At 40.4% G+C, this 26,171-nt stretch overlaps 2 long non-coding RNA genes across 3 annotated transcripts in view; one reads left to right on the forward strand and one right to left on the reverse strand.

Moving 5' to 3' along the window:
• The window catches only part of LOC142828050 (uncharacterized), a 288,435-nt gene that overhangs the window by 126,788 nt on the left and 135,476 nt on the right, over nucleotides 1-26,171 (reverse strand). The window lies entirely within an intron of this gene.
• Nucleotides 909-20,724, forward strand: LOC112547566 (uncharacterized). Its single transcript, XR_003091336.2, has 3 exons — nucleotides 909-1,143; nucleotides 5,205-5,389; nucleotides 20,251-20,724. It is a non-coding gene; the product is annotated as an uncharacterized LOC112547566 (long non-coding RNA).

Below are 26,171 nucleotides of genomic sequence, written 5' to 3' on the forward strand. Positions count from 1 at the left end.
GTTAATCTTCAATCTGTATAAATAGACACTGCTTGATCTCTGACCATTGTTGAGAATTGGAAGTTTCATGGCATTATTTAACCAACTATGTTTTCTCAGGATTACCTCATTCCATTCTCTTTTCTGTTCCCCTCCATTTGCTACAACTTCTCTTCACCATAGTCTGCACAAACCTTTACACCACCCTAAATGTATCTTTGATCAATTCCACCAAAAAGTAGTATTCAAATTTACTTGACATGCAGCTCTGAATCTTGATCCTACAATATGGACCTTCAATTTAAATATGTGACCATGCAGGCACAGAAGTTAGCCTGTGCATAACACATTGAAGGATCAGGGCTTTGGGTCATTTTCACAGATGTGTGCCCAAAACAGTAGTTATTATTTGTATCATAACAGTACTTAGCGTTTCCAGTTAAGATCACAACAACAATCATGTGTGCATATATATCTTTTTGCAATGAAATGATCAGAAATTAAGTCAATCTTCCCTTCTATCCCTGCCACCACCCAATCTCAGATAAACTATTTAGGTCATCTCAATGCATTATTTGTTATAATGAAATGTGGTTTTAAATATAAAAAGTTACATCAAAAGTACATGAGTAACTACTGCTAAAGCTATTGGCCCCAAAAGCCTGTCTCCTCTAAATTTACCTCAATTTTTCTTTCAATTTTGTTACTCTTTTGCTTTAATTCTTCTCTGTCTCCTCAAACAACAAATGCCTAGCTGCCATGTAGCCGATACTATTGCAACCACAACCCTCCCCTTTTTTTCTGGTCAGTACTCTTCATGAGTAGCTGCACTTAACACATACTCTCTATTCTAGTTGCTTATGTTACATAAGCCTCTTTTAGATTGCCTCTTCCATTTTCTTTTTTATTTACATATCTACCATATATTATGAACAAAAGAGGCCATGAAACTAAATCCAAAACTATCTGATCAATTAACTCTTTTGTTGGAGAAGTTTTCATGTATATTTATAGCTTTTAATTTCCTAGTTTTGTGGTAGCTTTTTAACTAACAGTATATTGGACTGTTCTATATCATTCAAAGTTTAACTTGTTACCTTGTAACCTCCAATGATGGATCTTTTCAGTGCTGGGAAATCAAAGAGTCCAGTCATCCAGACCCTGGTATGCTTGACAAATTTCTTATTTTCTAATAGCTATTTTTATTCAAATTATTTCAAAATGACCTGTCAGAAAGTGAATCAACTGTGTTCTCTGATGATGTAAAATATTTTTACAACTGGTGGCAAGCTAAGTCTATAACTGGTATAACATTGTAATTGTTTGCTGCAAATCTTTAATTCTGGATTCATTTTTCCCACTCTCCCAGCTTCGGAAAACTGGAACAAGAGAACTGTTAAAAATAAGAGAGGGACAATATAAAACCTTAGATTCTAACATCTCAAATATGATTTGGAAGCCAAATTTGGATATGAACATAGTGACTTGGATCTATACTATGTCTATTTAAAATATGAACCTCATGTGTATTTCAGACTTCAGTTGTTAAAATACTGGGTGAAATCTTGCACTCCTTTACTTAGACAAAATCCCACTTTTGATTTCATTGGAATTTCAGTATGACTCATGAACAAACGATCAGACCCCACATTTTTGCTAGTTAGTTCTAGAAGTTCTGCAGCCCTGTTTATAATACTTGTCTTACTGCAGTGAATTAGGAAAAGAATAACCTTTTGATCATTTTAGCTATTTAGTGTACCCCCACTGCAAATTGTTTCCAGCAGCGAAAAGGTCAGGTTCAGTTATCGTGGCGCTCCTTATAAACATTTAAACAACACCAGCCCAAGCTCAGAAACCTGGGAAAACTAAATACCTTCCTGGGACCCTTGATAGGCAGTACTTTCCCCATACAAGCAATGGGTTAGTTTCATAAACAAAGCAAACTCTTTTGGGAGGAGAAGTGGAACAGAAAGCCAGTAATAATTAACCAACAGTATCTGTTTATGAAGTAAGACTCTCCACCACACTCTCCCTCCCTCCCCCCATGTCTTAGCTATAGTCTGAAACTCAGTTCCTTTTAAAGTCCCTTCACCCCTTCACAGCCTTTTCTGCATCCTCACTCACTGTGTGTTGTCCATAGTTTCCCGAGATCAAGTTAGGAAAAGTAAACTAATGATCCCTCAGATAAATGCTGCTTTGGAGACTTTTCTACCCATTTCAGCAGTAGAAATTACAACTTTCACTGACTAGTGGTGGATAAAAAGCCCTCTCTGAATTCTGCACCATCTGCCAGTTGCATGCTGCTTTTTGTAAAATCTTCAGAGAACATCAATAGCATATTAGGAATATAAAAATTCTATAAAAACAGTAATTGTCTAACCATTAAAAATCCTATTGGTTACACAATTTACTGTTTTACCTGGAGATGTACAGGCAGAGACTAGTGAGGGAAGGATGAGGGAGGGGTGCCCACCCCACAGGCTCTGCCAGCCCCCTCCTGGGACGTTGGGCCCGGTCTCAGAGAGTGGGGCTAGCAGCCGGAAACTGGCACATGCTGGGAGCGTCTGGGTACAGAGCCCACACCAGAGAGTAGCTGACACCCCTGGAGTGGACAGAGTTTAACCAGTATGAGCTTATCTGTTAACTGACTAAACTCTCACATCCTTATGAAACATAGGACACAAAATACAGTGTTTCTCTCTCTCACTTTCCTCTCAGCTTTAGCTAGACTTTGATAACCAAACACACCAGACTGTGGTTTTGGATATGGTGCCTCTCACTTAAGCACATTTTGTGCAGGGTATTTTTTGTTGTTGTTCTTTCATTACTTGGTAGGGATAATAATATTGTATTACTCCCAAACTTAACTGAATTTTGACCCCAAATGCCTCAACTTGTCTCATAATACAAATGCAAATCAGGCCTGGTCCGTTTGGTAATTTCCCCCTTGCTCATCAACTAATGTTGGAATTTTAAAGCAGCTCTGAGCTAAATCTCTATTCAGAAAAAATAGTTTATTCACCGAAAAACATTCACTTTTGGTCAATCCATAACATTTTGCACATGTGCTGACTGGCTTGCACCACAAAGAATTTGAAAGGAGGGGGGACTGGGACACTGCTGTTACAACAGCTGAAGGAAGTGGAGAAGCTGCCTTCCCAATGAATTTTAGATCGTTGGTTTTGGTACTTTTTTGGGAAGTGGAAGATCCATTTCCCTTTCCTCTTCCGCTTCATGTCTCCCACATTCTAGGACAGAGCCCTGTACATTTGTCTAAAGGATATTCTGGTGTAACTGTTTCTCCTGTTGAAACTGTTACACTTCGTATAAATAATTAAATAGGCAAAGGACCAGGAACTTGAACTTGGGCCTTCTACAACCTTACAGAATAGTCCAGCAATCAGCCTCTAGAGCCGTTCTCACCTTCTGGTTCAAAGGCAATTAGTCATTCTTTATAACTATGACCAGACTTCAAAATAGGGAAAGTGATTTGTTTCAAGTTTTTCAAATTTGATTTGATTTGATTTGACCCTCAATTTTTTGGAACTACCACAGAACTGAAATCACAGTTCTCCCTATGGCAATAGCAAGCTTCCTAGTCTAGGACTTCATCTCTCAGGGTTTATGTTCTAAAACTGATTTACTAATGCCATCTGGCTCTTTAGATCTCCATTCGGTTTTTACAGTCAGTAATATGTAAATTATTGACACAAGTGATATTTGAGTTCTGGGCTTTCTGAAGTCACATGTTCTTGTATATAAAACTATCTGTTGAAATACTTTCTTATCCTCAAAAACCTGTGCAGAATCTTAACATAACTTGACTGTAGTAAGACATGCAAAGAGAGACCTTCAGATGATATGTAGGGCTATATTCCCAAAGGACATTGCTGTCTAACCACCACTTTAGCCACTCAAATCCCAGAATCAGGCCTCAGTGGGATTCAAAAAGCTCTCACTCCACCACTGCCACACCCTGTAGGTACCTAATAACATTCCCTCTAATCCTTCCCATCCACGTGCAGATTTTTTCCATCCATGTATGGAATCATTTTCCATCCATATGTGGAATGTGCACCACCGGTACAAACAAACAACAAAAAAGCTATAGGTGTTCTGCTAATCATCTGGGAAATATTGAATCTGCCCTGAATGGATGCACAAATGTACAGCTTACAAGCAACACTGGTGCCTAACCTCACTAGGTGCCTATGTTTCTGTTCCTGTGCATATGCATTACAGCCTCTCTTGAGGGGTCCAGAAATTGATGCCTCAGTGTGATATACAAAACAAGCCCTGGTCTACACTAGGGAGTTATTTGAAAATAGCCCCTCTTATTTTGAAATAATACATGGAGCATCCACATTACACTAATAAGGGTCTGGTTATTTCAAAATCACAACTCTTGCTTTCCACAAGGAATAACACTTATTATGAAATAGTTATTTCGAAATAGTGGTAATGTGGATGCTCCACTGCTGCTATTTCTAAATAACTACTCCCTTGAGTAATTCTAAGTCATTACTCCCCAGTGCTTCCTGGGACTCTGAGTCGAGGTAGCATGACCACATTAACAGAGCCTGCCTCGGACTAATTTTGAAACTTTCCCATAGTGCAGACACGCTTTTTCAAAATTATTATTTTGGGAGTTATTAATTTGAAGTAATTTCAAAATAACTTATTTCTTAGTATAGACATACCCCTAAGGAAATACAGGAGTTACTCTGCCTAACTCAAAGTGGGTGATTGATGGAAAGAAAGCATGGAAGCATAAGCATGACTCTGTAGCCTCACTCAGGATGGAAGACACCCAAGAGCCAGTCCCCTGCTCCAAAGACTTTCATTTATTTATCCAACGTGGAACTGCTTCAGTAGGAGAGACTGAGAGAGTGCCACATCAAAACACCCCATAGTCCAGAAGTCATCACGTAACTCACCTGAGATGTGACAGCCTGCTTCAAATCCTTTTTTGCCCATGGGGGGGAGGGGGTGCTGGTTGAGGAGGTATTCCCACATCCCTTTTCAGGGCTGAAAAGAAATTCTGACCTGAGTGTGCCCTAAAGGTTCAAAAACAAGCAAATAAAAATAACTCAAATTTTATTTAATCTCATAAATTTGAAGCCAGTTTCATGATTTGAGGGGGGAGCTGCTGACTCATTCTTAAATGGTTGGGATTTGGATTACTATATTTATTTTTAGTACTAGTCATCTCTCATTTCTTGCAGCACCTGGAGATGTTCCTTATCATACAATTATTGCATCCAGAGGTTTAATTCTGCACCATCCAGCTGCGACACCATCATTCCATTTAAGCTTTGTTCCTTACCTTTTCTGCCACCACAATTAAGCTTTCAATATGGCTCAGTCCATAATTGTATCCTTTGCACCAGAATTATTCATTGTCATTTTAGTAAGAACCCCATTTATTTTGAAACTGTCAAAATGTGCTGTATTGTACCCCCAAAAATAGTCTATTTAGACCACAGTGCATATGTAATATCCCTAAATCAATCAAAAGGAGAAAAGGTTCCATAATATGGGCCTGAAACAATATTAGTGTACAGAAATGCAATAACAATTGTCTAGCAGTTTAATATGCACTTATGAAAGCAACTAATTATTGTTATTAACATAGCTATTTTGCTTTTTAAGTATGTAAAGTTCTTACTCTGCCTTCTACACTAATATCCTGGATATTTTATTTTAAAACTAACATTTCTTGTTATTGTTAGAGGTCAAAAAAGCATCAGACATCTGCTGAAGTGAGTGTTATAATCCTTTTTAAAACAAAAAAACAAAAACAACACTAAAACTAAACCAACTTCAATGAGAATGTTCAAGAGAAAAAGTCTTCTTTGTAAAGTAACCAACTTCAGCACATTTTTCTGGCCAGTATATTGACCCCTAAAAAAATAAAGCTTCTAATGGAGAGTCTGGATGAAACGTATTTACATTACAGTGGTATTAGTGCCTAAATGTTTGTACAGTCCCTAGTACAATGGGGCCCTGATTTCTGTGGAGAGTTTTTAGTTGCTATCATAATAGCAGCAGTTAAACGACTGCCCTGCATGTGACATTTTACACAAAGTATTTAATGAGATCATTTGCATATTTGCAAATAATTTGCACGTGCCCATAAAATTCAGTTTATGGTCAATATAACCTTCCCCAACCATGGTAGGGTTAGGACATGGAGTGGCACAAGACATGGCAGCTGGAAGTGGGCAGCTGGGAGGATGACCAAAGCTGCTGGAGTAGGTGGGGGAGTGTGGAAAAACATGATGCTGCGTAAATGGATGGATGCTGAAGAGTGCTAGGGCATGTGGGATAGATGAATGCATGAGTGCAGGAGGGAAAGAGATGTCTGCAGTACTGAAAACAGTCGGGAGAGAAGCCGGGAGGGTGATTTTCTGGGGAAATATTAATGAGTTACATGGGTGCTGGCTGAAGATGTCAGGGGAGAGTTAAAAGCTAGAGGGGCCTGGTGGCATTTGGGAAAGAGGGCTATCTATCTTAGGAAAAGCTAAGCAAGTGTGAAGTCAGGGACACCTGAGGCCACAACTGGGCACTTTCTTTCCCCACCTACTGAGGTTGCTGTTGTCTGATCTTCGCAGTTGCTCCTTTTCTGCATTGATTGAACATGAGGAGCCAGAGAGGCCACATGAAAGCTTGGCAGAGAAAGGACCATAGCGACCTCTGCTGTCTGGCTGTAATAATTACACGTTAATTCCTGCAGTCCAGCTGCATGCGAGGCTATGGCAATGCATGACTGCGCTGCTTGGTGGGTGACAGCTGGTAGCCCTATCAATGCAGGATGTATACCATCTGCCTGCATGTTGTAATAATGCATATATGAAAAAAGCCTGAACCGATGAATAATTATTGTAGAGAGTCTAGATGAGTTTAATTAAGTCAAAGGTGTGAGTCCAACCTGACAATTTTTTATTGCTTTTTTTTCCTATGGTGAGTCTATTTTAAATCCTCCTGGACAGAAATAAACAGAAAGATTATTAAAAACCACTGAACTTCATCCTTCAAACTGTTGGAAGAACACCTCACCTCGGGTTCCTTAAAATGAGGACCTTCCTCTCCAACTCATCTGATGAAGTGGGTCTTACCCACGAAAGTTCATGATACTATTTATTTGTCTTAGAGTCTCAGGTGCCATGGGACTACTTGTTCTTCATTGAGGGAGAGCCACAGCCTTTAGGTCTTTGGTGGATGTCCACACCTTCAGACATGGCAGCCAGCACAGTATATCTGCTGCACTGCTCTTCCTTTTGAAAATTGTGTGTCCTCGAGTCCACATTAAAAATGATCAAAGGAAGGAACTATGAAAATATGATCTATATATCCAACTGGTAATCTAGTCTTTCTTGCAGTTGTACTGACCTTCAACAGGAAATACCATTTTTTGTCATAATCCTGGTTGCTATGGGGTGAGACCTATCAATTTCCTGGCCACATAGTCAGTACACTTTGAGCACCATTGTTCAGCAGCCTGATAATTCCTGTCTGATACCCACCTGCTGTGAGCTCCTCTACCTCAAAGTATCTCTTACCAGATGAGGTCAGGTGAGATGAGGTGAGATGTTCTCCCATTTGAAATATCTGTATCACTAACATCAGTCTGTTCTTTGAACCCTGATTATTTGGCCACTTGTTGGTTACTCCACTTTCTTATTTACTATTCCTTCCACTTGAGAACACAGGAAAACTCTCCTACTTAAGTGCCATGCTATGCAAACTAATGTTCTGGTGCTCTATGTGCTGCCCAACCCAATTTAACTCTGCTTCTTGCCATTCCAAGAGAGCATGCCAGCAGCAATCATACCTTTCCAGTGTCCCACCAGATGTCTCCAAAATGGTCTCTAGTCTGAGATAATTTCTCTGACATTTTACCTGTTGCCAGGGCTGGAATTACCTCCTTGGTCCTTCAGGGGATTATTATATCCTTACCACAGTTATCCTATATTCTGCAATGGCATCATTTTGGCCAGTTACAGGAATGCATTTTCCAGTTGTAATGCATGTTTTATCCCCAGCCAATGTCCTGTAGTCAGAGTCCTGTACCACAATAAAAATCCCATGCTGATTTAATGTTAATTTCTACAACATTTTGGCAATTACTCATTATTTCCATCTATTGGCTATTTAACCCACTGACTCCCACTCTACTATGTCCTGAGCTCTCTGTTCCCAGAACCTCAGGACTGTTCCCACTTCAGCTGGTGGATCTATTCCAGTTCATTTGCTAGTGGGATGGGTTCATCCAGCCTTGCTGTCTCCAGACATCCCCTTTGTCCATATTAGCTGTATCCAGATATCCCCTTTGTATACATTACAAATGAAATAGTTTCACGATAGGGCATCCTGTATAGCTGTGTCTGCAGGCAGCCTGAGCTGATTTCTGCAGTCTGAGTGTTTCTCTGGCCTAGCATTTCTGGTTTATACATGTTTTCTGAGACCAAACTTCATGTAGAGGAGCCCTAGATGGCTGTTCCAATGCCTTTTTTTTTTTGCAAGGCTTTTCTAGTTATCTCTAGTCAGGGGATGCAGACAAATGCAAACCATCCATGACTTGCCTTTCAGTAGCAGCTCAAAAAATCCACCTTCATTCCCTTAGACCATCGAGTCAGCCCATTCAAAGGGTCCCTATCCAGATGCTCCAATCATCCCCCTGTAAATTGTTCAGCCTTAAAAAATAATGTTTTTCAGTCTTTCCATTACTGAGGTTCCCAAGTGACAGGTTACCCTTTTCTTTGTTGCCATCTTCCATTTTCCTTCCTTACTCTACAAAGTATTGATTCCATTGTTCCACCAGTGTTGCATGAACTTGCAGCCTCTTTCTTGATGAGATAGAATCATAGAATACTAGAAATACTAGAACTGGAAGGGACCTCGAGAGATAATCAAAGCCAGTCCCCTGACCTCACGGCAGGACCAAGCACCGTCTATATCATCCCTGATAGATACCTGCCTAACCTGCTTTTAAATATCTCCAGTGATGGAGATTCCACAACCTCCCTAGGCAATTTATTCCAGTGTTTAACCACCCTGACAGGAAGTTTTTCCTAACGTCCAATCTAAACCTTCCTTGCTGCAGTTTAAGCCCATTGCTTCTTGTCCTATCATCAGAGGCCAAGGAGAACAATTCCCCCCCCCCCCCCCCCCATTGGGCTGCTGGGGCTCCTGACTCCAAAACACTTTAGACTTTTGCAGGAAACACAGATTCACCCCTCTTCAGTTTCCTGAGAGTCGGGTCCTTCCTATCTGGAAAAAGCCATTCCCTTTAGGATAGTGATAGAAATGTAGCCGTGTTAGTCTGGTGTAGCTGAAGCAAAATACAGGACTATGTAGCACTTTAAAGACTAACAAGATGGTTTATTAGATGATGAGCTTTCGTGGGCCAGACCCACTTCCTCAGATCAAATAGTGGAAGAAAATAGTCACAACCATGTATACCAAAGGATGTATCAGATACATCCTTTGGTATACATGGTTGTGACTATTTTCTTCCACTATTTGATCTGAGGAAGTGGGTCTGGCCCACGAAAGCTCATCATCTAATAAACCATCTTGTTAGTCTTTAAAGTGCTACATAGTCCAGTATTTTGATTCCCTTTAGGGGCTGTCTGTGGAAGTGACACAAAGACATACACAGTCTGCTCAGTAATTCTTTTATAGATTTTTAAGTTTCCCCAAAACAAAACTCTATCCAAACAAATCATTCCATGACATACACAATTCACTCTCTGAGAAGAGGATGAGAGAAAGGAGAAACCATAAATGACAGAATTGGTTACATTGCTTAATGCTCTACTAAAAACATTTGGTTGCTACAAGAATGAGGGTGGTATAAGAAGTTGAATAGAATAGACAAAATTAAATTTATCTTTACACACAATAGAAACCATATTTTGGGACAGTTGTATCCTAACCCAAGGCCCACTAAAGTCACTAGGAATCTTTCTATGACTTCAGTATGCTTTGAATGGATTCCTTATAGCAATCAGCAAAGTTCTTCTCAGAATCATTTCAAGAATTTTCCTCACTCAATCAAAAGTCTACTAAAGTCAATGCAGATCTTTCCATTTCAATGTAACCAAGTCTCTAATGCCAAAATGCTGTGTTCCTCATGCAAAATACTTCAACAGATATTTCCTTAGGCTCAGGTACAGTAAGAGATATTGTAGGTAACAGGAGGAACTTAAACAATTGTATAGAATGGTAGCTGACATAGTAGACTCTGCTTCTGTCTGGCCAATAAGAAGTTTAAAAAGCACAGAAGAACTTTTATTACTCTGGACTGAAATCTTAAAGCATTAATCCTAATTTCCAGTCTCCTAGGCAGTGCACTTCACAGAAACAGCCAAAACAATATCAGTTTCTAAAAAAAACAAAAAGGAAAGAGGAGAACTTAGATACTTGTCTCAATTTTCTCTCCAAATGATGCCAAAATAGGACCTAAATTAATTATTAACTGAAATCAGCGAGACTTTTGCTTGCAGTAAGGATATAGGGAGCTGCCCAAATTGCTCAGATTACATCACAGCTGCACTATCTAATGCCAATACAGAACAGGGGCATAGTAAATGCATCATCCCCTGGATTACTGAAGAAATGCCAGTGCAGATGTTATGAATTAATTTGAATGGGAAGGGGTGTGTGTGTGTTTAAAACAGTTCGAGTAGTCAGAGTTCTGAATAATGTTGGCTTTACTGGGGACTGGTTCTGTGTCCTTGGCAACCCCCTTAAACTTTCTGTGCCTGAGTTTTATCACCACCAAAATGAACATACTAGAGCATACCTAGCTAACAAAGACATGGGGAATAAAGTCTGTAAAGCACTTCTGAAATCTTTGGAGAGGCATAGTTGTAAGGCAAAGAATTAACATTATCATTACATGTGCTGAGACAGAACAAGAGAGCTGTTTGTTTATATTAATACATGCAGAATATTGCAGATGTAGATCCTTATGTCCCAGCCCACCAAATGCTTGTATAAAAAAGAGCTATTATATAGTACTAAACAAGTAAGGGGAAACTACATTAAAACTATCTACAATGGATTGCAGCCTTTCCTTAATGCAAGAAATAGCTCCCATGCTGTCATCAGTGTATCACTTATAAAAACATTTGGTAATTCCAGAAATTAAAAAAAAAAAGTTCTTTAATAACCTGGCAACTCTGCTGACCATAAAAGCAATTACTAAAGGAAAAAGCATTACACTTTAAAACACTTCATCTAGTCAGATCAATGTCTGTTTGGGTGGTTCTTCAATTATGCATTTGCTAAAAAATGTTTTGGAGCAGTTAAGCTGAAGGGCTATGCCTCATATCCTTTTGTCCTCGTGCATTTTTTCCTTTTTTAATAAAAAAACTAGTCTGGTCCCTTGGAGTTCAGAAGTACAGCACCTGCCTGTTTCATTGTCTGCTAAAGAAATATCTATCAGATACTCCTGTAGTTTATTTTGCCACTGCTCAGTTAGAGCCAGATTCCAATACCTTACTCCTACTGAGCAGAATCTGACACCTCAGATAGTCCCATTGATTTCAGTGGGACTTCTTATGGAGTAAGTTATGATTTTGCTGCTTACAAACTGGTACATCAGTAGTGGGTTAAGGAAAGACCATAGCTAATTCATGTAGTGATCAGGGCTCCAGTCTTCTAGTTCATTTCAGAGGTACGTGGCAGGGAGCATTCACTTGGATTCAGTTTTGCACACATTTGCCAATCAAATTAACATATTAAAATGTTAACTGTAGAACAAAATGCAAGAACTATAGTGAACAAAATACTCCTCAGTTCTTCCTATCTAGATTTCTTACTACGTTTCTTCCGTTTTGCTTTCTTTATTTCCATTTGCTTGTCTATTCTCTCTATCCTCTTTTCAGTCATTCTTCCTCCAGCATGGAGTGCTATCAACAATCAAATCAATTGGAGGACCTTCCCATTATTTCCTTTGCCCCTTCCTGCTTTTATTATCCTGACTGAAGGCAACTTGGATCATGCCAAACTGAGAACCAATCATCTAAACAACTGTTTTGTGTAGCAAGAAATCATCACTTTCTTGTTCCTGAATACTCTGTTTTGTTTTAAAACTGATTTAACATGACCTTAACTAAGCTTTGGCTTGGTCTCCAATATTGCGAGGGTTTTTTTAAATCATGATTTAATGCAGATGCAATTAGATAGTTAGCCTTCTAAATAGATCCATTGGGCAATCTCTTAAGAATCTACTGACACTTGTGCAGAAAAGGAAGTTGTAGTCCAAGTGTAAAATCTTGCTCCACAACCTGTGATATACTTAGCTAGCACCAGACATTAAGTGGGGGTGGGTCAGTTAAACAGGTCACAATCTGGTCCTTATTCAGTTTAATTTCTGATCACAGCCAGTTTCTGGTCAATTTCTGTTTCTCATGCATTAGCATAAGCATGTCATGTTTTGATTGCAAACTACATTCAGAAAATGTATTTATTTGGAAATTGTGGCAATATTTTTCTTAGTCTCAGATTGTGAAAAAGCTTATTTTCATAAAGAAAAATTCTGGGGTTAAATTTGCCCTACCAAGATCCCTTTAAAGTTTCTATTTGAACTGTAAATTTAGTACAAGCATCCATTTGAATTTTTTCCTGATTTGTGATGTAGGGAAATTTACTTAGGCTGTGTCTACACTCACACTTGTTTCAGAAAGCTTTTGTCATTCATGGGTGCTTACATTCTTCTGCCCTCCCAGCTCTTTTTGACTGACAATCTTTTGCTGCCAACAAACGGGAAACCAGCTTTTTGGGGTGAAATTATTTTATCTGCAAAAGTGCTTTCAAAAAGCATTGACATGGGTTAACTTTTAGGGACAGGGATGTGTTAACGCAGCCTTGTCACTAAAAGCTGCATAGGTTAGACACACCCTAGTACTGAGTCAGCCATAGACATTTAACAGTTTGTTTTCTCTTGGTAATTAAGTAAGTTTCTGTAATTAATTAAACATGATGGCGTCTTCTATTATGAAGTATGTTCCCTGGGTTCACTCAGAAGGGTGTGGGCACTATTCAGTGGATTTTGCCATTAACAAAATATCCTGAATGTTTGGATGGGAAGAATACCATTAATTGGCATCTGGAGAGAAATGTATTCAAATTAAGAACAGGGATCAGCCTCAATAAGAAGTTCAGATACAAACTCTGGGGAAATTTGGATCCAGAGCCTGATTTTGTTTTCTCTGAATCACAGGAAGAATACAAGGGCACCAGAGGACTTTAGTAAGCTTTTATATTTTGATCCAAATCTATAACCAAACTTTGCAATTCAGTCTCATTTCTATAGCGAAGTCTTGACCCCTCCTCCCCCCTTAAAGTCAGTGAAGGCTTTGCCATTGACTTCAATGGGGACAGGCTTTCACCACCTTGTCTCTACAGTAGGCAATTTAGATGACTCAGCTGGGAAAAGATATGGATTATAAATATGCCATTTAGATGATCCCAGTGCCTGCCTAACATTTTTTCAAAAAGTTAATTGAACATAATAGAGAAGGGAGAGCTGTCTGTGTAGAAAACTTGAAGCTATCAGGAGTATGTAATCGTCTATAGGTTGATTTTTTTTATGTTGTTTTTAGAACATGGCACAACATGAAATGCTAGTGCAATTTTTAACAAGTTAATGTATCTCACTGTGATGATGTCATTTGTATGTCATTCCACAACTGTTTCAGGCTAAGTAACCTCACATTTTACAAGAGTCTAAGAGTCTGAGGGGATTGATACTCTTTCCTTTGAACAAATTCCACAATTACATCTCCCAAGTAGGTTTTCCTGATCATCTATAGTTACTTTTACTTTATTTTCAGTTTAACTTTGTTATATGTCTGGTACCATCCTCTCAGACTTAGATATTTACATAAGGCCCAGTGTAGTAGTATCTAGCAACTGCCAAAGTAGCTATATAATTATTATAATACTCATTCAAATATAAACACTATATAAACATTATAAACTATATAAACACTAAGATCTAAATTTGCCTTTTGAGATGCATGTTCAGTAACTAACAGGTGCAGCTATATCTAAGGGTGATTTTTTTTCCCAAATGCAAGAAAGATTTCTCTGAAAACAATACCACTAAATATCCAACAGCACTGAAAGGGATCTAATTCTTTGAATGTGCTAGCTCTTCTTGTATGGGCAGAGGTAATGGAAGCTGCATGCATTTAGATCCTGGAGTGGGGTTAAAGAACTCAGTCCATTCATCTGACAATTTAAAATTGTTGTTTTCCCCAACTACTTAAGGAGTTCACATCCACCTCATATTTCTTCAAAATGGGAAGCATTAACATCTCCTAGTGACTCCATTATTAAATGTTGTGGCCATTACCTAAGAAATTACTGCTATTCACACCAAGAAATCCAAAGACCAAGATCTATTTTAATGATGGGGTTTCGACACACGTTGCCTCAGAGCTGGCTTTGGAGTGCTCTGTAGAATCACACTTTACAGAGACTTGCCCACTGCAGTATCCTGTTTATACAATGTACTTCTTTTAATCATTTCAGGACTACACTGGATTTATTTTCACATCATTCTTTGCCATGAAATTTATAGTTTATAAACAACTTTAAACTATGTTTGCCCTAGACAAGGTCAACTAGGGCAAGCAGCCCATCAGCCACACCTTCAGCTATAAAGTAGCTCAGATGTGTCATCTGACTTGAGCCAATAAATAATAAAGATAGATGAAAGTAGCACTTACAGGAACTTTCAAAATACATTCTATTTTCAGAATTTCCTTAATGGCCATAGGTTAAAAAAAAAAAGAAAGAAATTAATTTTTAGCTCTGTATATTCAGCTGAAGTTTAGAGTCAGCCTAACACTAACAAAAAAGATTGTGTTGCTAGGACTGACACCAATGTAACTTTGCACATTCACAGTATTGTTGTAGGCGTGCATATTAAAGTTCTGAAGAGTAATTGTACAAGGTGGCATAATAATTTTGGGTCTTTTTAATAATGAGGGCCTTAAAATTGATCTTTCATTCACAAATATATGCCAGGAAAATGTAGTCTTGCTCCCTAAATTTGGAATCCTTTTGATATTTCTTTTTTAGTCTGAGATCAGAGAAACATGTAGCAGTTAGTAATCACTAGGGAACAAATCCTGTTCCAAATTCCCAAGGTTAGGTTTGGCATATTTGTGAGTGGGGTAAGGCTAGGAAGATTTGTGTCCCTTCCAAACTGCCTCAGAGAGGGATTAGCCTTCTACATGTCTTACACGGGAGTGGAAGGTAAAATGGAGATGTCACCAGCTTCAACCATCTCCTCTGGGTGAAGGTTTGTTCCAGGATCACAAGGAATCAACCCATCATCAAGCTACACATTTGTCTTTCTTGCATACACAGGTAATTTGGACAAATTAAACTACATTAAAAATGTTAAAGTTGCAAAGTGAAGCACTCAAAAGTTAAGAAACTCCAGAATTAAGGTTGCCCTTGTAACCTTTATTCAGTCCCCTTGTGCATCTGCATTATGAGCAACTCTTTAATTATGTGATCATATACTATTTTTTCCATAGGTCTTCAGCCTCATTCACAACAATTTCCTTCTCTCAGGTCCTGTACGCAGCTCCACAGCAATCCTGGCAGTAAAACTTGTAGTGAATTCGTGCTCAGTCTCTTTAGCTATGGCGTAGAACAGGGGTGGGGAGCCGAAGACCCAGGGGCCAGATGCAGGCCTCAGCTTGCCTGGATCTGCCCCCACCCCCTCCGGGCCATAGGGGTTCTCCCACCCAGCGCTAGCACTCCAGCCGCTGCTGTCCCTGCCCTACTGATTTTTCTGTGAGTCAGCAGTCCCCCACCCAAAAAAAAGGTTCCCCCACCCCTGACCTAGAACATGCTCACTTGCTTTTTGTGGAGGGGGCACTCACCATTCAGCTGACACACAAGAGCAGTGACGACAGATGGGGAGACGCATAAGGGGGATACCAAGCATATGACTGCCCACCACATGACTCTTCTCGGCACCAACTTTAGCATAGGGGAGGGCCATCCCTAGGAAAGTGCAAGGCCTGGGACAATCCCCCTCCACTCAGGCCCACCTCTTCCTGCCCCCGCCATACCCTCATTGTACCTCTTCTCCCAAGTTCCAGCCCCTGCTTTGCCCCTGCCCTGCCCCACCTCCACTCCACCACTTCCCTCAATCCCCCTCCCCCAAGCAATGAAGCCCAGGGGACTAGTAGGATACCTGTCACTGATAGTAGGAGTTAGGCCTGCCTCTCCCCCCTCCTCCAGTCATTCGTAGTGGCAGGAGGCAATGAGACCCAGCCCCTGCTGCTCCATTCCACCAACTCCTGACCAGTCACTTTGATTCCTGCTGCGCGTGAATGTGGGGGGGGGGGGGGGCAGAGGAGGAGGAAGCGTAGTATAACCCCTTCCCCCAAATCCCATCCCCTGAGCAATGGAGCTGGGATCTGGGGGAACAGAACAGGTGAGTGTGGGGATGGGCACAACTCCTGCTGCTGGTGCCAGGCCCTCTGTTAATGTCCCAAATGCCTTGCAGGGCCCCTCATAGTGCAGGGGTATAACTTGGGGTATAAGTGTCCAATGGACAGGATGGCACTGCTAGCTGCTGACCTCTCCCCGCCACATTGGGGGAGGGCACACGGCCCCTCCATGCATCACCCCTAAATAGCAGCTGCTTGCAGTGGGAGTACACACACTGTAGATGGAATCTTTGAAGAATGCAGCTTCTAAACTTTAAAAGGCTTCATTGAACACCTGAAAACTAAATTTTTCAAAGACTCATAATAATTTGATCCCATATATGCAGGTTTTCACAGGGACATAAAAAGGCACTTCCCTGGCACCAGGAGTTATGGGGTTCTCTCAGAGAGGGTCAAATCAGGCTGAATTGCTTAAAGAAAAGGCTAGTTATGGCCCAAGACCAGGGGTCCTCCACTATAAGGCACACCAAACAAGTCAAAAAGAGCATATCTGTTTGACACAATAGCCAGCAAGAAGTTACACAAGCAATCCATTTACATACTCCAGCTTCTCCTATATCACAACCTTTACCCCTCCTTACACAAATGAGAGATTATGAAAACAAATTTCACCATATCCAAACAGGTTCTCTTGATCCCAAAGGACCAGCCAAATTCCCAGGTCAATTTATATCTCACATCTTACCCAAAAGAGCACGCTGTGCCTTTTAGAATCTAAAATCTAAAGGTTTATTAATAACAGAAAAAAAAGAACAATTTGAGAGTAAAATTGTTAAGGAAATCAAATTATCTACACCAATTAAAAAATTCTTGGTGCAGCCTTCAAGCAGAGCTGGATTAATCTGCTGTTTTATACCTATAATTAAGTCACCAACAATTTTTATATGTGTAATCCAGTATCATTCCTCATGCTTTCTAAAAGAACAGCATTATTACTCTCTCATGTATTCATATAAACATGTTGAAGTGTTTCCATTTAAAATTGTCCAAAACAGAGCATATACCCATAGTCAAAGTTCCACGAGCACCGGCAAGTAGATGCAAGCTGAAATTCCTAGTGCATCAAAGAGATTAAAACACACAGTTTCCAAAATAAGGCATTAAGAACACGTCCCTGCCCTAAAAATAAATTAATAAATTGCTCCTCTCCATTCCCTTGTTTCCACCAACAGACTGTTCTCACCCAAAGAGCAATCCTTACAGTGGCAAAACAATTGTAAAAAGTGAAGAAAGAGCTTGGAGGGAAACAGGGCAGAAACAGACAAAGACAGATGATGAACACAAATAAAGAGAGACCTGAATGCCAAAGCCCTTCAAAGGCAATAAATCATTTACACTCTCTTATAAATCAGTACAAACAGCTTCTATGTGTGTTATTCATAAGTACGCCTTAAGTGGCAGAAATGTATTACAGCTCTGCTTTTGCCTCACCTTCTTCCATCAATATCTCACCCTATCCTATGTATGTTACCCTCCTGGACAAAGCCTCATTGTGATTCCAATGAATACACTGTAAATAAAGTCTCAATCTAGTTTCAGTAAATACCTCCCAATTAATAGTTACTTTAAAGGTTATTCAACAGAATTTTCAAACGAAAGCTGTTACTGTGGATTTTGACTAAGCTGGGGGAAGCTTTGATAGGAACACATACCTTAAGATGGGGTGTACCAACCCTGCACTGGCCCAAGAGTGGTTAGCCAGGCCTGCTGGACCGAGAAGGCCTCTCCCCCACAGCCCTGCTGGGGGCTCCGCCCGCCCACCATCCCATGATTTCAAATAGGCCCACAGCCCTGCTGGGTATGTGCCAACTTCAGGCCTAGTATAAAAACCAGGGGAGTAGCTCAGTCATGACTGACCATGGCAGGGGAAGGCTTTTTTGTCTGAAAGCAGCTGTTGCCATCAGGTGACCGGGAGAGCAACAAACCTGGAGGACAGCTGGGGAAGATACCAGCTGGTGGACAGGATAGGAAGTAGCCCAGGGCAGGGAATTTACTGCCTTACTGCACCATGGACTGGGGTTACTATGGACTAGGCTGCTGAGCTGTACTGCAGCACTGCTAGAAGCTATAGACCAGGAGCCTGATTATGGGGTGAGGCTATGCAGATGGGGTTCAAGAGTGCCCCCCCAGCTTCCTGGGAAGCCAGGCCTCCCACCCTGTGACATACATAAAGACCACTAGACCAGTAATAAAGGGGTTAGATCATGATTATTTTTGCATCAGATGTTCCCAGTGCATGTCATCACAGAACTCCAGATTTGACACCATTGCAATATTGATTTGATCTACCCAGCTCATTGTTTTATCTTTGTGTTCATATGGAAGGAGTTATAACTGAACCATTTTATGTGAGAAGTACACCTCATGTTCATCTGCAATTAGCAGCCTTCTTTCTAAAGCGTATTTCTTCCACCCCACCCATCAGTCTCCTTTATTATTCCTATTTAAAAATTCTGTTTTCAGTACTTCATCTAGATTCTTTTTCAATGTACCAAACTGAAATTTGTCCCTTGTCAAATTGCAAGGCTTGGCACAGAATGTCATTGCAGGTGGAAACGGATGGGGAATGTTACAGTTGTTTTATCATTTCAGTGGACCACTGCTTTCCAAACTGAGCAAGGAAATCCATATGGAAGGATGATCAAACACACATTGTTTTTCTTGTATGAGAAGAAATAATCTTGCAATATGTGCAAATGTGTAATTTTTCTCAAGATGTCTGAAAAGCACTCAGTCTGCCATTATCAGGAACAATACTGCATTATCAAACTATTTGTGCCATTCTGCTTTGGGATTTGAATGGAATAAGAACTATAGAAATGAGTTAACAGTTAACATACCAGAACAGCTGCAATAAAAGAAGGGGATATTAAAAAGAAAGAAAGCAAATCCACAGAGCAGTAAATATAATTTTCAAATGAGTGATTGGTAGCTTCTGCTTTACTTTCACCTCTTTGTGGTAGAAATTAAGAATTATTTTCAAATAGTAAATGAACTGGGAGTTTTACTACATTAATACAATAAAACAAGAGCAGATTCTCAGCTGGTGCAAATTGGGATAACCCCCATTAAAGTCAATGGAGCTACATGGATTGACACTAGCTAACTATCTGGTTCTATGGCCTATGCATATTTTTAATTAAAAAGTAATATCACATTTTTATACTCTAATGTGACTGGCTAACATATATGGATACCGCTGCCCTATGACACGACAGCTCAGCTGTTTGTCAGACAGTCTCTACTACTAACAGTTAATGTTGATTGTTCCTTATGTCAGTTGCATGTTCTGGTGTTTTTAGAGCAAGAGGATTTGAGTTCTCTCTCTGCTGTCACCATAAATTTTAAATAGCTATGGTGAGCACTATAGTGAGAACCATGAAGTCTTGCTCATGAGTTTGTTAAAACATAATTGACATTGTTTCAATTAAAACACTTTTTAAAAATAAATTTTTACATTTGTTCCTTAATTATGCATTTTTATTTCAGAAAATCTGTTGCATTGGAGTAGGAAAAATACCTTGGATTTGTGATTGCCATTAAAAATCCCTTTTTAAAACTTGACCTCCCAGCAAATTTCTCTGACAAGAGAAGTGGGGGAAGGATATTGAGGAAGGAAAACTATTCTCCCCAACCAACCATTTCAATAAAAATTATGAACTGTTACAAGCTTTCTATCAACATTCCAACTGAAATTAACCACTTCTGAGGTTTCAAATGTCATTTAATTTGCCTACGTGGTTTTTTTTTTATTAAAGCCCTCTTTGTCTTCATTTAGGAACCAGAAAAAGATGTCCCAAAATCTTCAATGGAGATTACTGTCCCTGAGATATTTCTCGCATGGTCAAAATCAGGAAAGCTTGAAGATCTCTCAAGAAAATTTGAGTTTGTTCAACCAAAGATGAATACAGTACTCAAACATTTGAATTCTTGTCAAGATTTGACTTCCAAAATCTTAGAAATTCACGTATCAACAGCAAAATAATAAAAGCAGATCCTAAAAAGATTTTTAATAAAAACTGAAATAATCTAGATGTATTTCTAAAACCTTTCTGTTATAAGATCTGTAGCAAACAAGCTGTCAGCAAAATTGATACTATATGAGCAACCTCACTAAGCATTTTCCTTAATTTGAAAAGTCAAAAATAAATTATTACTCTATTAATGCAAGGCCTATATTTTCTTTTGCTAATATGTTATTCCTTAAGAACATCTCAGGCAATGGTGTCTTCCCTTGGATTCACATTCTGAATTTTTTGCTTATTGAATGCAAATCAGATTTCTCAGATGGAAACTGACTTGCTGTAAAACCAAAAATATGTCAGTATCATGCAATTTGAGATTGAGAAGGACTCCCTCTAATCTCCTAGCAAGAGATCTATCAACATCATGAGTATTCAAAAATAGGTCATCTCTCCTCCGAAGTTTTTCATAAGAGATACATTTGTTCTATCCCAAGGGGTATAGGAAAACAAGTATAAAATGTGATCAAAATGACTCCTCAGCTGCTGGTTCTCTGCAATGAATTAAAATGATACAAATTTTGAGGCATTGTACATCAGTGATGAAAACAAAGGGTCTGCTGCTAAGCAACTTCTTAAAAATCTGTATATAGTAGGGTTAGGTACTGATAAGTGTTTCCTATGAGCTCTGGGTTCTTGGGGAACCAAGCTGCAGTATCTAAATGGTCTGACTGACAGGTCCACACATCCCTGCCTCTGCTTGAATCCAAGCTGACCAGAAGGGAGAGTTACAAAAAGCCATAAAATAGCAGTGGAAGACACACCAAAAACCCTCTGGTCAGAGGAAACAGTATTAAGACAACTCCCCTAGCTTCATTTGCGTCAAAGGTGGGACGGGGAGGCATCTCTGTTAACATGCAGACTGGAGAACAGAGATTCAAAGGCAGGAACTGCACTGAACTCTGGGACCAGAAAAGCAAGGAAGCACTGCAGGCTGGGGAATCACTGCTCCATGTGTTAATCAACCCATGCCTGCACAGACCAGCTCAGTAGTTATCAAACCAATTCTAGCAATTAATCCTATATTGGTCTGCAAAATACTGAAGCTGCCTAACTGCATTATGAGCCCCTTGAAGGAACACTGCTCACAGCCAAGAATGTTCAGTTCTTGTCTAGCCTGAACAAAACAATTTTGGAATACTCCCATGAATCATAATTTTGCCCATATACAAATCTAGTGTTCTCCCTTGAATTATTGTTCTTTCCCTACACAAACACCTATCTATGCTCAAGTTAAGCGTTCTGATGCCTGGATCCAAATTCTGCATCACTTCCATTGGGACTTCATCTTCCCTGACTGATCATGTTGGAGGCTCTGCTCTGTCTCTTCCTGTCTCCAGGCCCTAAGTTACCACCATCATGTGTGAACCCTGATCAATTTAAGCTGCATAGAGTGGTGAGAATCCATTTCTCTCAGAGATAGAGCCTTCTGACCCTGACTTGTGTGATCCGTTATAGTTTTCTAAACCTGACTTTTGTAATCACATTTAAGTTAGATTTAATATTGTAACTGATTTCTTTATTTGGCTCCCCTTGTACAGTTGTTATTTAGCAATAGATTACTTGCATGGTTAAGTTGGTTGTTTCTCTCCCTCTCCATGTCCCTCCTCTCCTCTCAGTGGGTGTTTTTGGCTTCCCCATTTGCTCTACAGCAAAACTCCTCGTATCTTAGAAAAAGATCCCTACAGTTCTCAGAAATCGTATGAGGTTTGCTCATCAGGTGGGTTATTATCAGAATAATTGCAGCATGAAAGTGGAGATAGGAATGTGATGAACCTGTGGCATATGAGGGTGGCAACATGGAAGTCCTGTTTGGCCCAACCTGCAAATGTCTTTAATGACTGGCAGGAGGAGTGTGGGAGGAATACGGGTTGAGTCCATGGGCATATAAAGGTGGAAGATTGAAAGTGCTGCCTGCTCAGGCATACTCTATTCTGATGCTGTGCCCATGGCCAGAGGTGGAATGTAACTAAGTAGAAATACTTTGTTACACTGCTCAAGAACATTTGTTCGGTATTTGTACTTAACTCAAGTAATTTATTTTTGTGATACTTTGTCTTTTACTCAAATAAGGGTTTTTTTTAGAAAATATTTCACTTTTTACTCCACTACCATTTCTGTAAGCACTTAGTTACTCACTACATTCAGCACCCCCCTGACAGTTGCACAAGCCAGCATTCTGATTTGTAAAAGCACAGCTGCATGCACAAAGCATCCAATTGTCATGAAATGATGATTTTTTATATAACTAATCAACAAGCACAATGACCTTGCCAACGAAGAAGCCTTTTACTAGCCACATCAACACCTCTTCATTCAAAACCATTATCTATGCAGGGGTGGGGAGCCCCAAGTCTCTCAGGCCAGATCCAGTGTGTTGGGGAAATGAAGGATGGCACTGTGCACAGCCACTCTCCCCATCTGGGGGAATGTGAGGGTTTCCCTGCTGCTCCCATTGGCCAGAATTCAGCCAATGGGAGCAGCAGGTAGCAGCAAGGAGCACAGAGCAAGGTAAGCACCTCCCCATTCCCTTTAGGGCCAGCCCCTGCACCCCCATCCCTGCCCAGCTCTCCCAGCCCTGGTCCATACCGGCACCCTCACATCTTTCCAGACACCCCACCTTCATTCTACCACTGTACTTCCCTACTGGCCAGACTTCCACCCCCAGCCTGCTCCAGCACCCTACATCCTACCCAAACCCCCATCCTCACCTCTATCCCTAATCCAATCCCCTCCCACATGCTGAACACCTCATTTTGGCTTTACCCCAGAGACTAGGGTCCCACACAAAATCTACTAACCCCAGGACCTCAAAAGAGTTAATCTGGTCTGTGGGAAACCCTGAACCTTGGTCCTCCCTGCCTCCTCTCTCCTTCCTCCCCTACCATGGGGCTGGAGTGCCAGGGGAATGAGGTATCTCAGTTGAGGCACATCAGTGAAGGGTTTGTTTTTTTGTTTGGGGTTGCCTCTCACTTGTGTGCCCCTGACTAATTTTTCTGTAGGTCAGTGGCCACCAACCCAAATAATGGTGCCCTGTGATTATTTGGGTGGTTAATCATAGATTTCCATAGGATGCATACTTTTTACTTTTGGATACTTGAGTACAATTAAGATGTGATACTTTTACTCAAGTAGTTTTCCAGGACACTAATGCAAACACTAGCACTCCAGATCATTTCACACATTAGTAATAGGGGAACCATCAGAGGTAGAAAGAAAATCATATTAGATAGTGATAGAAATGTAGCCGTGTTAGTCTGGTGTAGCTGAAACAAAATACAGGACTATGTAGCACTTTAAAGACTAACAAGATGGTTTATTAGATGATGAGCTTTCGTGGGCCAGACCCACTTCCTCAGATCAAATAGTGGAAGAAAATAGTCACAAGCATATATACCAAAGGATACAATTTTTTTATTTGTATCCTTTGGTATATATGCTTGTGACTATTTTCTTCCACTATTTGATCTGAGGAAGTGGGTCTGGCCCATGAAAGCTCATCATCTAATAAACTATCTTGTTAGTCTTTAAAGTGCCACATAGTTCTGTATTTTATATTAGATAGAACACATTCATTTGCTGAAAGCTAAATAGGTTGTTACATGCAGACTTACAGTTACAGTGCTTTCCCTTTAAACATATAAACAGGCCTTTGGACTCACTCAACTCCTCATTTCATCATCACAACCATTAGTGGTTTCACTGTAGAAATTCCAACAAAAAGCCCCTGTTTTAGGGACTTTTGACTTTTACTTAATTTCACTTTTACTTTTTTCAAAGTAGCAGTACCCTTACTCGAGTAACTTTTTTGGGTACTATTTCCACTACTGCCCATGGCATATAAAGGTGACAGCTTGGAGGTGTTGTTACTCCCAGCCTTCTGAGTCCAGAAACGTATAAGGGTGACAGCTTTGGAATGCTGATTTACCCAGTTCTCTCAGATGTGCTCTGTTAATGTGTACAAGGGTTCATCTGGTTCTAGTGCTGCAGACTAGCTCCATCGGGAGGGAACTTGCAGAAGGGAGAAGCAGTGCTCTCTATGCCCTGGTCTACACTATGGAGTTATTTCAAAATAACTCCCCTTATTTCAAAATAACAAACAGAGCTGCCACACTACCAACCCTGTTATTTCAAAATAAGGGGCTGGTTATTTCAAAATAATAACTCCTGCTTTCTAGGAGGAATAACGCTTATTTTGAAATAGTAAGGATGCTCCACAGCTGCTATTTCAAAATAACTACTCCTCAGAGTCATTCAGAGTAATTACTCTCCAGTACTTCCTAGGGCTGTAAGTCAAGGTAGCATGTCTACATTAACAGAGCTTGCATTGGACTAAATTTGAGGCACACTATAGTGTGGGCACACTATTTTGAAATAGTTAGGAGTTATTATTTTAAAATGTTATTTTAAAATAATTTACTAGTGTAGACATGCCCTATGAGAACACAAGTGACACAACATCATTGAAAAATTTACTGAAGACCCCCCCCCCCCATACCCATACACACCCCAGAAAAGTAACTAATGAATCACCATACCTAAGTAACAGGCAAAGCTGGTAACAAGATATATTGTTTGCAGGGCTGCCAAAAGGGTGGAGGGGGGGGGGGGACGGACAATAGGGGCAATTGCCCAGGAGCACTGGTGACTTAAAAGGGCCCAGGACTTCCATGGCCACCACCACTACCACAGTATCAATGCTGTGCAGCATGGCAATGGCAGCTGGAGTGGAGGAGCCCCAGTAAGCCTAGAGCTCCCTGCTGCTTTTAAATCACAGCGATTTAATCACTGGCTGAGCCAACAGCAGTGTGGGGCACCAGGACGGCCAACAAGGGGATGGAGAAGGTCAATTGCCCTGGACCTTTAAACTGCTGCTGTGGATCCCTGGACACACAGACCAGGTAGCAATGGAGAGGCTAACCCCCATTCCTGCCTCTTCTGCCTCAGGTCTTGCCCCAGAGTCACCCCATCCTCACCTTGCCCAGGGGCCCAGCAGTTCTGCCAGCAGCCCTCACTGCTTGACTGACTTCCTCTCCAGTGTTTGCATTCCTCGAGACTTGTAGGAGTGGGGAAATGGGAGAGGATTTCATGGTCACTTCTTCATGCAGGTTACATGGGAAAGGGGACTCCTGTTTTGTGCAGTGTTTACATCAGAGCATAGGAAGATTTGACAAGTGAAATAGGAATAAGGGTATCTGACATACCTGTGCCCCCAGGCTGTTCCAGTGCCCATTTATTATTATTGACTCTGGGGGAATTATGCTCATTGGGGAACTAACTAAGGTTGCAGCCATAAAATACGTACAAGCACATGCAAGCATGTATTTGTTTATACAGACAGGTTAACTGCATATGCGAATGGGTAACAACATGTATATCTGCCCATTATGGATACACAAATTTGTATCTTTTGCTTGCTGTTGGAAAGCATATCTACATTTGCCTTGATGAATACTGGCCAATGACCCTGATCCTGATGGGGATCCTTTGCCAGCAGCTGAGGGTAGCCATTACATTCCAGGAGGTACTCAGCATCTCACAGATGCAGGCCTTAAAACAGGGGCTTTTTGTTGGAGTTTCTACAGTGAAACCACTGATGGTTGTGATGATGAAATGAGGAGTTGAGTGAGTCCAAAGGCCTGTTCATATGTTTAAAGGGAAAGCACTGTAACTGTGA

Source organism: Pelodiscus sinensis, chromosome 3, assembly GCF_049634645.1.
Source record: "Pelodiscus sinensis isolate JC-2024 chromosome 3, ASM4963464v1, whole genome shotgun sequence".
Lineage (NCBI taxonomy): Eukaryota > Metazoa > Chordata > Testudines > Trionychidae > Pelodiscus > Pelodiscus sinensis.